The sequence below is a fragment of the Malaya genurostris genome, chromosome 2, assembly GCF_030247185.1.
Source record: "Malaya genurostris strain Urasoe2022 chromosome 2, Malgen_1.1, whole genome shotgun sequence".
NCBI classification, from domain to species: Eukaryota; Metazoa; Arthropoda; class Insecta; order Diptera; family Culicidae; genus Malaya; species Malaya genurostris.
Window position 1 is genome coordinate 210,296,583 of NC_080571.1, and position 13,498 is coordinate 210,310,080.

The 13,498-nt window shown below is 37.8% G+C and overlaps 1 protein-coding gene across 11 annotated transcripts in view; it reads left to right on the forward strand.

The window, feature by feature from the left end:
* Window positions 1-13,498, forward strand: part of LOC131427345 (insulin receptor substrate 1) — a 632,725-nt gene that overhangs the window by 2,253 nt on the left and 616,974 nt on the right. For all 11 annotated transcript variants that reach the window (XM_058590455.1, XM_058590456.1, XM_058590444.1 and 8 more), the window contains one exon: window positions 12,733-13,126. The gene's annotated coding sequence lies outside the window, so the exon portion shown is untranslated. The remainder of the gene's footprint in view (window positions 1-12,732; window positions 13,127-13,498) is intronic.

The following is a 13,498-nucleotide window of genomic DNA, read 5'->3' on the forward strand; positions in this document are numbered from 1 at the left end:
CATTTCGTTGTGCTTCGATTTCTTTCAGGCAGAGAAATGTATTGTAAAATTAGCTCAATTTTTGTTTTACGCAACGAATTATTTTATCGAAAAAGTGACAAAAGAGAAAAATACAGTGCAAATATTGTTGCTTGAAACTAAAAAGCTAGATTTTTTATTTTTCTCAGTGGATTAGTTTTTTTCAATGAATATTGTGATAAAATTAACAAATTTTGTTGTGCAATTTCTTGACAAACAAAACCATAGTAAATTTAGCTTGCAAAATCAGTTTAAAATGAACTAGTTTTGGATAAGGATAATATTTATAGTGCTTTGAATTTGTAAACTTGGCAGTTGAAATGAATGATAAGATATACACCCTCATTCTTGTCCGTATCGACCATACGACGAACGAATAGGAATAAACTATTCTTGTTTTCACTCATATGAATGAAGGAATCGCTCCAATTCTTGTGATTAATCATATGCGAAACGCTAGAATATATTCCAGTGTAGTTTCGAACTAACCAATAAAAATTTGATCCAATTTCACCATCCACCGACGAAATCGGTAGTCTGCAAGATCGGTTGTATTCACGACTGATTTCGTAGTGTATCGTTGACTGTTCCGATATTGTAATATATTATATTTCATGATGTTATTAACAAAAAAAGATAGTGATATAAATTTAAATTAATTTTGTTACGAAAGTAGGGAATCTCGTGGGAAAAAAATTATTATTGGGATTCCGAGAACTAAAACTACAAACTAATTATTTTATCAAACTGTTGATGTCTTTATATTGAAAATCATGAATTTTCCTCTGAAATAATAATTGAAGTCAAACAATTTTACACGATGCACACAAAACATCATTTTCTTGCAAAAAATCGATTTTTTCAAGAAGGGAAGAAGAAACTTGGTGCAACGAATGTTTTTGATTTTTGAATTCATTTTCACACCGCAATCTTAACTGTAACGTTGCTACCAATAAACTGTCAAAGTTAGGATTCGATCAGTGGCGCGACATGTGTCTACAAGTTAAGCCCGTATTCGAGTGAGTTGCGCTGCGGTACACTTTGCGCATGCGGGTCGTGGTTGAAAAATTCACTGCTCCGAATGTATTATTCTCTCCACTCTGAAACTTTGCCAAGATTGAGTTAAGCATCAAAGGCTTCTGTTTTCAACTAAACAAAAAAACAAAATTAGGCCCAAGTTTGATTTTTTTTTCATTCGTTTATTATTTTTAACTTTTTTCATTAAATAAAGGTTAATTTATGGAATCGCTTATTTGAAAGCTAAGAAAAAGACGCACAATTCATATTTTGAACGAATTTTTGTATCTTTATTAGATTTTACAGTATAGGCTGTTGAAAAAAAGGCTCTTTTAGAAAATGCGAAACTTAAAAAAATCATCTCGAAAATTTCACGTACCGTATTGAAATAAAAAACGTGATTAATCCACCTAGCAGTGAGATGATACCTTTTTTATCAATCCGCATATGTTTTTTGCATGGATATTCTTCGGTGTTTTAGTTCTCATGACATTATCTTAATGACCGTCGTTTTAAGACGCAGTTTGAGATTTCAACCATTCCGACATTACAGTGTCATGTCGAAACTGCATATCGGATCGAATTTAAACGTGTTACAATCGATTGAACATTCCATGAGATGTCGGAGTAAGTTCCACTTTAGAGTTTATCTACGGTACTTCTAGAGCCAGTATTCAGGAACCAGCATAACCTAATATGATGAATGAATTGCAATAGTTTTGAATCCAACCTTGAAGCTTTTTGGGATGGTAATCTTTTATATTGGTTTGTATTTTAAAAGCTCATCACCCTGTAATTCCAGAATTGGATAAAATTCATTAATTTTGTATGGGGCTATAAATCCTTAGATTTGAATTTTTGTTTTTGAAATTCGATTTACGCTTTTTTGAGAAAACGATTGAGCTTTGAGAAACGATTCGAAAATCAGTGTAGCCGAAGTCAGTTAAATTCACCTTAGAAGCTGTATAGTTTACATTTGATTCCATATGTTTGAAGATCATAATTCAGGAACCTTGTTTGGGAGCATACGATTTTTCATATGAATCTGTGTTTGTAGAAAACGGTGGAGTCATCTCCGAAAAAATTGAGTGAAATTATTTGTCACACAAGCCATTGCTGATCTCGACGAACTGATTCGAATGTTATATGGGTGTTATGTTCTTCAAACATTTATTGATGTAAGTAGTTTAAATCAATATAATTATGGAATTGCTCCAACTCGAAAATGCTACCATCTGGTTTGTATATGTCATATTCGAACGATTATGTTGCCAAAAACGAACCGTGCTAAAATCGGTCCAAGGCAAATTGTCATGAAAAAGGATGCTGTACACAGTCTTTTTGGTACTTAGAAACGATTGTATGTCACAGTATAAAAAATCGTGTTTTACGTTGCTCCCAAGCATTGCTTTGTCATACAGCGCTCAAAATTCCTACTGATGGAATAGGGGGAAAAGTCGCTTACACAAAATATCGATATTTCCGTTAAAAGTGGACGGATTTTAACAATCTATGGCTTGTTGGATATTACCGTGCGGAATCTAAGTATGAAAAAATATTCTGTTTTCAAGGTCAAGTGTGACAGATACTGTCAAAAAATTTTGACATAAAACTTCGTATAACTCAAAAAGTAAGCATCCGATCTCAAAACCATTCAATAGCGTTCTGGGTGACGGGGAGACCTTTCATATGCGACTAGTTTGATCAAAATCGGTTCAGCCATCTCTGTGATCTCGACCTCTTAGTTGACAACACACATACACACACACACGGACATTTGTTCAGTTTGTCGAGTTGAATCGATTGGTATATGATACTCGACCATCCGGGCCTCGGAAATTTTCTCTAAAGTTTGAGCGAATTCTATACCTCTCTCGCTTTTATGGCGCAGACCATTTGGTCCATATCAGCTAATTCTATACCTATTTTTTATATATATAAAAAAAGTATAAATACGTGTCGAAATGAAATATGGAAAAAAAAATTTTGGGTGGCTGATTTTGCGTGAAATGCCCCATATAAATTTTCCGAGTGTTATATACCAATCGATTCAGCTCGACCAACTGAGCAAATGTCCGCGTGTGTGTGTGTGTGTGTGTGTGTTGTCAACAAAGAGAACGAGATCTCAGAGATGGCTGGACCGATTTTGATCTAACTAGTCGCAAATGAAAGGTCTCCCCGTCACCCAGAACGCTATTCAATGGTTTTGAGATCGAATGTTTACTTTTTGAGTTATACGAAGTTTTATGTCAAAATTTTCAGTTTTTTGACAATATCTGTCACACTTGACCTTGAAAATAGAATATTATTTTAGACTTAGATTCCGTACGGTAATAGCTATCCAACAAGCCATAGAATTCAAACCGATATACAAGATGACAATCCCGAAAAGCTTTAAAGTTGGATTCAAAACTATTGCAATTTATTCGTCATATGGCCATACGAATCGGTTTGAGTTATGCTGATTCCTGAATATCGGCTCTGAAAGTACCTTAAAGTACCGTAATGTCTAAAGTGGAACTTACTTCGACATATAATGGGATGTTCAATCGATTGTCACACTTTTAGAATCAAGTTCGATCCGATTTGCAGTTTCGATATTACAGAGTAATAAGTGATTAAAATATCATAATTGCCGCTTAAAACGACGGTCTTAAATGTAATGTCATGAGAACTAAAGCACCGAAGAATATTCATGCAAAAACACATGAGGATTGATAAAAAAAGGTTTCATCTCGCTGCTAGGTGGATTAAGCACGTTTTTCGTCAAAATGTTGATTTCGGTCTTTGCGTGCAGATTTTTCGTCTGAAAAATGCAGATTTAAATGTGGCAACCCTGCTAGTGGGATCGTTCAATTCCATAAAAAAAGGTAACCGATGGGAATGCGAGTGCGCGCCACCAAATGGGTATGTGTTGGTGGGTAGGCACTCAGCAGCAGCTTTGATAATATTAGTAGCAGCAACGCTAGTGCACCACTCACCAAGCGGACCACATTCCAGTCCAGTAGGAACGAGAGACAACATAAACAACAGACGGCAGCCAAAAACCCCTCCGACTCCTTCGAAGTTTACACACGAACGGACGCGGAAGGTTCGGTTTCTCACGAGCGAAAAAACAATGAAGCTGCAATTGAACAAACCACAGACAGGATAGATTTGCGCCTTTCCCAATGCGAAGCGTGCTGTGGTCTGTAGAAACCCTTCGGAATTGGGGCAGGGGCCGTATCGTGCCGTACGTACACATGCGATAGATAGGTATAGCGTTTGATGGACGGACGACGCACCGTCCGTGAGTTACCGAACCAAGGGACCGGACGGGGTAGCAAAAACAACAATCTGTAAATAAGATGTTATTTTTGCCTCCGACAATGGGGAAGTTGTATCGATATTTAATTGATTTGTTCTCTGTTTCCGAGCTCGAACCGATAGTTGCGAAACTCTGCGTTGAATAGCCAATTCATGTTAAATGCCTTTATGTTATGATGAGAGCAGCTGTAGAAGGACAAAGAAAAGGAAGGGTTTTGTTTTTATTTATTTACTGGATTGGAATAAAAAGTCGTATCATTACTTCTCGTTAGTCGTACCGCCAACGATGTCTGTCTGTCTGTTCGTCTGTTTGTCTGTCTCACGCACACACTCCTCCTGGTCGTCTTGAAACAAAGTAGAGAAAATACGTCAAGGGTTTGGTCTTCGATGCCGTCGTCTACCGGAATGAATGCCCGTCGTACAGCAGAACCATCGCGTGTAATGTAGCTGCAAAATAAACAGGATAGTAAACAGTAATCACCGGAGCACAACCGAATGGATGGAAGAGTTTACCATCGCACCAGAAGATTACTATTATTGTGTGCGAAGTACCATTCATAAACAGCCTATATCTGCAGCATGGTTGCATGGTTCTGCATCGTAATAGTGTGTATTGTCCGGCTACGTATGTAAATGCGCCGTACTATCAAAAATAAACACCAGAGTGAAGCCCCCGCGTCTAGTGCTCTGCTCGGAAATTACCTTTCAAATATTTCCATATTCAACTGCACAACAAACTGCATATGTTTACTGCAGTTATCACAATTCCTTGCACCTTCCATTCCGACAACTATAAATTCTACCTTCTACCTCTCACATTACAATCAATCATACATGTTTGCAGCACATTTTCACCCGCCAAACAACGTTTTGCTACAAACACAACTATATCATCTTGTGCACACCGATATAGGCTGGCACCTTCTTCATTCGTCGGTCGTCTTGTTTTTTCCGTTCTTGTTGTTGTTGTTGTTGTTGCTGTTGACTGCTGTTGGTGCTGCTGCTGCTGTTACTGCTGCAGAGCCCAGTGCAATATGTATGCATTTCCGCGGCACCGAGACCGTAAGGATTGGCAATTGCTTGCATATTTTTACGGCTTGTTTTTGTTTACTCACTCGCTTATTTGCCCTTTTGCTTTCTAACCTACCACAACTCGTCAGAGTTCTACCCCGCTCACCGCAGCACCGGTCCGTCGTTCCCGTCGTCGCTTTGCACTGACCCCAATACACCTGGCCAAGGCTACGAAAGAAGCTACGCTTTACGATTCGGCCTCGTTTTTTTGTTGTGTTGTGTTGCTCCATTTGACAGGGGCTCATTACCTCCGGTGTAGACATGTGCTTCTGTTGGTTTTATTTGTGTTGTTTAAAAAAATATTATTTGGGAACTTCGTCAGGGGAGAATAAATTCGCCTACATGAAATCGATCTGGTGTTAAGTGCCTAAAGCTTTTTTTTACTTATCGTTTACGGCTACGTTCGGAACTCATCAGCGCGTACCAGTGTAATTTGAAAGTCTAAAGTTCTCTTCAGATGATTAATACTTTTATAATTGTCCCGCGTCTTTGGTTAAAAGTATAAGGTTTTGGCTAATCTCGCAAGCCAGTTGTTGTTTTTTCAAGCTCCGATGCGGAAAGATCTGTTTATAGCAGTGAGACCATAGTGCTAGTTATGCAATTGTTCTTTGCGCTAATTTATTCAGAAAAGTCCACTAAAGACATGATTCTTAAGATCTTATTTTCCAGCAGGCGTTAAACAGGGTGGCAAATGACCGACAAAATCGGGAAAAGTCGGGAATTTGGTTTCTCTAAGAAAAACCGGGAAAAAGTTGGGAATTTTAATGCAAATCCGGGAAAAAGTTTACTACTCCTAATCTCATTATAAATAATATAGATAATTTTAATGCTTCTGCTGGATTTCTAATAAATTTCATAATAAGTATGTAAAATGGTAAAAGTAACATCAGGTAACATGTCTAATAAATTTATTAAGAAGGAGCCTTCATATTTTTAAGATGCCCCAAATTTCATTAAAATTTGTCTTCAATGTCTGCAATGTCATTGTATTTTCGAAGAAACATACAAAGTTTCAGAAAAACGAAAGGACGGTTCAATAGAACTAATTCTTTCGGTATAACTATGAAGTTTTAAACGATTCTTTAATATGAACGGTTTTGTCCATCTCTATAATACACTCCCAATTTGAACAAGTTTTCGTAAGGCCTGTTTTTCCAGATAGCTTTAAAAAGATTGGTTCAGTGGTAGTCTTGCAAAAGATTGAATAGTTCGAAAAATAATTATTTTAATTTTAATCGCAAAGCTTTAAATTTAGTTTTTTCATTATTTGGCTTTAAAATTCCTGATGATATTTTTAGCAACCTACTATACACCAACAATAATTTAATTTGATGTGAAAGCCGCGCTTAAGAGCATTATTGGGAAAAGCATGAAGTCAAAATGTGTTGATTTTTTCGAGAAAATTGCAAGAATTTGGATGCTTCATTCCTTCGTGAAATGCAAGGACCGATCACTTTTATCAACGTTGTCCAGATATGTTTCTTGTTTGAATCCCATTGTTACATCCAGTAGTATGGGGCAATCGATGTAATTATTTAGTAGGTTGAACACGAAGAGTTGTTGAAGGAGCACTCGTCTGTTTTGTAATGTAGGTGAGTTGATGAGAGCACAGAGATTCTCGTAACGAGGTAGTTGAGGACGATTTATCCAAGGTAATCTTCGAGGTGCGAATCGGACGAAGCATTTCTACACCCTTTCGATCCGATCGATATGAACACTGTGATACGGAGCCCAAATCGTAACTCCATACTCCAGAATAATGAGTACTAGAACAACTCCTTGGTGGAATACTGAACTTGCTAGACTAAGGAAACTATGCAGAAGCGCCTGGAACCACCGACGCAGGGATGGGTCGGAAGCATTCGTGTCGGCTCGAAGGGCTTACAAATTTCTCTTCGATCGTCTGAGCGAAGTGGTTGGAAAAGCCTTTGCACAAATGTCGGGTAATCATTTTTTTTGTAATAAAATTTTTATTCTGGCTTACATTTTTGTTACTTAAATTTTTTTTTTTGCTATTGGATCTCGTTGTCACCCTTTTTCTTTTCCTTCCAACGAGGATCGGGGATCCCTTCGTCCGCGGCTTATCTCATCATCCATTGCTTCATCGTCGATGTTGTGTGTGATTTCGGTTTTCTTTTCGTTGTCCTTGTTGATCGTAGTCTTGGGCTCGTTGAGAGTTGCTGTAGATGCGCCTTGTTGTACATTGGTTACAGTTGCTGGTTGGTTGGAGGGTAAGTTGTTAACTGCAGCCGGTGTACTTTGCTCTAGAGAGGATACTGATGGTTTCGTTGAAGGGGATGCTTCATTGTTGTTGGCGGCTGTCACAGGTGTACTGGGGTTGCTTGGGGTTGGTGTGGAGGAAGCACCGTTGTCCTTTGGTGTAGTTGTCTCCTTGTCCAGTTTATCACATGACTTACCGTAGTGAACAGCTTTTTGGCAATATTGACATGTGGCCATCTGATTGTCATAGGTAACAAGTGATTTGCACGGAATTCTTGTATCTTGACCGAAAATCACATAAGAAGGTATAGGCCTCTTTAAGTGTATGCGTAACAAACGTACGCCATTTAGAATACCGGGGAAAAAGTTCTTCCACTTTTCTTTTTCGATAGAGAGAATCTCTCCGTATTGGGTCATAGTTTTGCGAATATCAGAATCGGTGACGCTTGAGGGAAGATCATGCACACGCACTTCTATAGCAGTATCTTCCATATATACTGGAATGTTGTACTTGATGTTCTCGTGCTCCTTATAGTGCACATTGTTATTGTCTTTTGTGAATTGAATTGCATCCAATTCTTTATAAAACTGAATGTAAACAACATTATTCGTCTTATTGCATTGAAGTAAATGCACACGTTTAATGTCAAGATGCATTTGCTCCTTAAGCAAACCTACAAGTTCTCGTATCGAAGGTCGAATTTTGCACTGCCTGAAGTCAACAACAATTGTGTTCTTTCGTGCCGGTGGTAGCTTTTGTTCGTTTGGTTCACTCATTCCGAGGTCGTTCTTTTATACACTACACAATACTGTACTTGGATTCTTCCGTCCCGAACGTAAGCGGTTTTGGTATATCGACTGACTTGAATGAGATGTGAAAGCGAACTGAAATAATTTATTTCTCTGGCGTATAATAATGGATCCAGCCAAACATATACTCGAAGTGCACTTGCGCTCGTCTTTTTAGTCCTAAATAAGTATGTGCGAGATTCAGCGGCAGGATATCTTTATAATTTGCAGAGTCTTGTTCAAAATGTAAGCTCGCGCTCGTTCTCTTTCCAGTCATCCAGAACAATTAAGTGTCTTATTATTATTGTCGTTTATGCCCCGTATTAATATTTCCATTTTATTTAGTTTTGACACTGTTCGCTTCGTATCAAACTTTTTTTTTGTTTCTCTGGGTACGTGCCTGTTAAAGACAGTTCCAATTTAGTTAGTTGATGGTCTTAATCCATGAACATGGACTTAGCAAAGCACCTATCACAGAAGATAACACAAACTGGTGAATAAATTGTTGCTAATTAGTTACGGTAATTTTGAGTTTATTGCAAAATTTTTTTAAAATTTTTCCATGTACTTCGCTTAGTTCATATGAAGCTAACGAAACACCCCTTCAAAATAAATTTGAATACAAAATACCCAGTAAATAATTGGTCGCTAGTTAGTTGCTAATTAGTTACGGTAATTTTAAATTTGTTGCTCATTTTTTTAAGTACTTTTCTGAGTTCATATGAAGTTAACGAAATACCCCTTCTGAATAAGCTTAAAAAGAAATCGAAATCCAGTGGAGAGCAATTCCAGGAATGAGTAGACGAAAAAGTGACAAAATCAGAACCGACCTTCTCCGATTTGGATGAATCTTTGCACATGGCAACAGTATGGCAAACCATAAGTTTCGAACCGATTGAGAGGTCAATCCGACTCACGACTGATTTTTAATAAGGGCGTATGTATTTTTGCATTTCACAAAAATTGCCTTTTTCAAATCGTTGTAACTCGGAAACCGTTAATTGTACAAAAATGGCGTTCAGGAAGAAGTTGTAGGGAATAGATGGGCACTCTAAAAAAAATATTCACTGAAAAAAATCCGAAAAAGTTAAATAAAAAAAGCATGGTTTTAATTTTTTTTTGATAATTTTTATTTTAAAGCTGTTATTAAAACCTACAGATGGCTATCCCATCCGTGCCTTTTGAAAAATGAAGAAGTTACAGCTAAAACAGTTTACGGGTCTCGTTGTAATTCGGAAACCGTTCATCGTACAAAAATGGCGTCCAGGAAGAAGTTGTAGGGAATCGATTGGGCACCCTAAAAAAATTTGATTTTTTTCTCAATAATTTCAAAATGAACCAAAAAAAATCAATTAAAAAAATCAGGGTTTCGATTTTTTTTTTGATAATTTTAATTTTGAAGCTCTTATTGAAACCTACAGATTGATGGCTATCCCATCCGTGTTTTTTGAAAAATGAAGAAGTTACAGCTAAAACAATTTACAGATATATTCGAAATTTCAAGTTCTCGTTGAAAGATAATCATTTAAACAGTAGAATATTATTCTACAGGTTAAAGGCAATAGATTTTGTTAAGAGGTTTCTTTTTACGTGATTTCGTTTGTAGCTTTTTCACTAATGGGCGGACCTAACGACTATAAAAATAGCAGCATATAGAATTTTAATGTCGATTATTTCATTTTGGATTTGCATAATTCATTGAAAGAAACTATCAAAATGGGATCCGTTTCTATCATTCAGAAGGCTTCACTTGATCTTGATTACTGTGAATTCCACACAGCGAAAAGTGCATAAATCTAATCAAACAGTTCTAGATTTGCACTAAACTGAAGATTTTTACCTTCGATTTGCGAAGAAGAAATTTTAATAGTTCTTTAGAAAACTTTTAGAGCCATTAAAACGGCTGATTTTGTGTGATGCTCTCCACCGTTGTTTTTTCACCAATGTAAACGACTAGCAGCTGTGACGTAATCGCTCTTGTCGGAAGCGTAACTAGCTTTGCAAACGACACACAATACATCTCCTCGCAGTGCTGTACGGGATTCATTCCTGCCTTTCAGAAGGACCAAATTGTGGAACTCACTACGATATTAAGCACTGTTCGAAACATGTTTCTCGAACGATTTGTTGTACAGCAGCAGATATTTTGTTCTCTTCCTCAGAACGCGTTCTGATTGGCTGGTGTTGACATGGGTCAAATGAGACCGGTTTTTCAATAGTGTACTATTGAAATACTTCAATGCTGTTGCTAAACACGTTTTAGTTGAAACATTTCGATTCTATTGGTAGTTAGATTATATAAATCCTTTCACAGATCACTGAGCTATGAGCTTTCAAAATACGAGAAAGGCAAACGCGCCTTATGAATTATCCTCTTTGATACTCGTTTATACCAAACATTTCAGAAAAGTTTAATTTTGAATTATTTGAGATAATGTCACACAACTAAAAATTTTATCATAAAATTGTGATCATATTTTCGATGGCATGTAGCAAAAATTAGGTTGATTCGTTAGATATAACATGAGATATTCACGATCAAAAACTTATCACTCTCTCAGAGTGCGAAGCCAATTCAGCGGTCGATTTCTCGAAATAATGTTGTCATTGAAATGTTCTTTCAATAAGTCGATTGTTTCGGCCGCAGTATGACTAGTGGCCCCATCCTGTTGAAACCACATTTCGTTCGCATCCATCTCTTAAAGATTTGGCAACAAAAATTCATTGATCATGGTTCTGTATCGATTTTCATTCAAGGTAACGCATCGTCCTTCCTCATTTCTAAAGAAATAAGGACCGATGATTCCACCAGCCAAACAATACTGAGTAGAGACGTCACCTAACACTGTCAAAACAACTTTAAGGCAATAGAGTAATTCCTTTTGAAAAAACAAGCCTCCTAAGAAACACCCGTTATTTTGATTATTTTTTCACTGGTTTTATTGGATGCGGTCAAAAAAAAAAAAAACGTTCGCATTTAAGTAATAAAAAAAAACTCGAACTCTGTGCTCATTGCACATTTCTTTTCGAGCATTTAATTGTCATTTATTGTTACTTGTTTTGTATAAGGATCTTATTCGGGAAACGCTTAATAGCATGCAGATTTCAACTGAGGTCCTTTAAAACTATGTATGCTATCAAACCTATCAATGAAATCGATACGAGCAAAACATTTCAATTTGGGGGTCATTGGGCGTGCGAATTACTATCTAATCCAGTTCACAATGAGCTTACATCCATTTCAAGGACTTAACCGAATAGCGCTAGCGATGGTAAACGCCGGTGCTAGTTCAGAGTATCGGGTCCGAATCGCAGAGGTCATCGGCGTCGTCGCCATCGTCGTCGTCGTCGTTGTTGTTGTCATCGGCTGCTGCACCGTGGCACTGCACTTCTACTAGGCCTGATGCAGCCAGGAAGACAGTTGTACTTGCGGAAAGTGAAGTGTACCCGCTCTGCACCATTCACTCACCTCTGGGCGCTGGTTTCGGACCATTGATGCAGTTTGCTGGTGAAGTTCGTACGATGGTATTTACGCTTGCTTGTTTTCTGCTGCCGTCACCGTCGCCGTTCACAACCAGCTCGTGTGGTTTCAGTTACTGGCCGGCCATACACGGTCGCGGGGAACGTGTCGGAACTAGCAGCACACGGCGAATATTTCCACCCTTTGGGCGAAGTATTTCGATCTTCGCTGTTTACATCCATAAAACCTAATAGTTCCAGACGCCGACGGAGGATTACTGCGTCGTTAGTCGTTCGCCCTTCCATGCCCTATTCTACACACAGTGCCCTATTCTACAACCTGGGTTAAAGGGGCGGAGGGGGAGGGGGGGGGGGGTATGCTGACGGGAGGTACTAGAAGAGTGGTGTGCATTTTCGAGATTGCGAGAATCCAATTCGTTGCACGTTGGGATAGGTCGCGTGTAAACTCTCTGGCCGTGTGTAGAAATGTTTGTGGCAAAATAACAAAAAACAAAAATTGAAGAAACACACAACACCACCGTCTGCATAAAGATATCAGTTTCGGCTCTCGACCTCTCCGCGATGGATTTGGACGCATTCTCATAGGACTGACTGGCTACAGCCGGTGTTGAAATTTATGAGCCGTAGCAGCAGCGGCAGCAGAAAAAAAACTGTCTATCTTTACTCGTAATTAATATTAAATTAATTATGCATTCATGCCTTAGGGTTTGTGTTTGTTTGCGGAAAGGGAAGATTTCACCGATCGATGAGATCATAAAATAAACTGTGTCTTACCAGCATGCTATGATCATTTTCATTTGATAACAAACTGTTTTTCTGTTTTTTTTTCAGAATTGTTAAACTGCTCGTCTGTCGGTACGTCAACAGCCTTGAATATCCTGTGAATCAAACGTCGAGATTGTAATAAAAAAAACCAGCATTGAAACAAGCATCAATCGAATCGTATTAGCAAATAGCGCGTGTTGCCTCAAATAGGTTTAGAGTGTAAAGTATCAGCATTGTAGTAATTGTACTGAATCCGTGTGTAAAGTGTTTATGTTACATGGTTACAGTGTGAAGTGTTTCGTAAACTGGTCAATTGTGGTTTAACGAAAAAAAAGTGTTAAGTGTCAATTGTGTTTACATCAGTGAAATCGTACCGAGAAAAAAAAATTGTGCCAGTGAATAAAGTTTGAAGCTGGTTATTGATTGTCATTTGAAATAGTGGATAGTACAGATCTGAAAGGTGAGTTAATATTTTTCATTATTTTTTCGAAACATTTATTATTATAACATTTATCTTGACCCCGATTTCACTTTTTTTAACTTCTCAGCTAAACAAACATATTCGCATTTTGAAGGGTTAAAACGTATGTAATTGAGCTGAAAATACAGGGAAAATTGCAGCTTCCATCAATCAGTGAACAGTGGGGAAATGGAGAAAAAACGGGATGGATTTTTGGGAAGTATGGTACCTATTATCTTTCTCCAGACAGTGCCTGCCTAAATGCCGTGTGAATTACGGTGGAAAAAAATTTAACCAAGAATAGATCTACTGGGTTACTGTTTCCATGTCGTAAAAGGCGAAAATTGTTGGAGTTTCTTTTTTGCTTCAGTT